At 46.7% G+C, this 706-nt stretch overlaps 1 long non-coding RNA gene across 2 annotated transcripts; it reads left to right on the forward strand.

Annotated features, from left to right (window-relative positions):
• LOC147819888 (uncharacterized) lies at positions 1 to 706 on the forward strand. 2 transcript variants are annotated; one of them, XR_015438714.1, is made up of 3 exons: positions 1 to 15; positions 106 to 465; positions 611 to 706. It is a non-coding gene; the product is annotated as an uncharacterized LOC147819888 (long non-coding RNA). The 2 variants fall into 2 exon arrangements; XR_015438715.1 differs by having other exon boundaries at positions 614 to 699.

Below are 706 nucleotides of genomic sequence, written 5' to 3' on the forward strand. Positions count from 1 at the left end.
CCTCCTGTGTCTGTGGTTAGTTTACTCCTTCACTTTATTATCTAGAAACTGATACAAGTCCTCAGTTAGTCTGCTCCTCACTTTCCCTCTCTGTCTCCTCAACAGGAACATTTGTAGTGAATGTGACACAGAGCTCCTATCAGGCAGAGGAGAACCACAACATCACACTGGAGTGGAGCTTCACAACCAAACTTCACACTCCACCTGACTTCCTTATTATCTTCTGTGAACTGATCACTGATCTCAGAGCCTCAGTCCTGTATCATCTACATGAGGGTGTCGAGTCCCCAGAGTCTCAGGATAAACAGTTTTCAGGACGAGTCCAGTGTGACAAAGACGTCCTCAGAGAAGGACGAATCAGACTTCATGTGTCCAGACTGAGGACTGAGGACTCAGGACTGTACGAGTGTACGGTCCTCACCTCTGATGGGAGGAGCTTTAACAAATGTCGACTCAGCGTCTCTGGTGAGTAGATCCAGTAGAACTCAGTAGAAAGCTCTTTTTATAAATGGTTATCAGTGTTGTACAGACTCTGCTGCTGAACTAGACTTGATGGAGTTTGGCTGCTCGGCTCTATAATATTTATATTTCTTTTCATTCTTCTCTTCAGCAGCTGTTGATCAGCCTGAAACCCAGAGACCAACTGAGAGACCAGAACCAGAGAGTCGGGGAAGGATCGGCCTCTACGCTGGACTGGGACTGACAG

This window comes from Seriola lalandi, unplaced genomic scaffold, assembly GCF_002814215.2.
Source record: "Seriola lalandi dorsalis isolate HSWRI2012SDOR001 ecotype SW California unplaced genomic scaffold, Sedor1 jcf7180002033313, whole genome shotgun sequence".
Taxonomy (NCBI): Eukaryota; Metazoa; Chordata; class Actinopteri; order Carangiformes; family Carangidae; genus Seriola; species Seriola lalandi.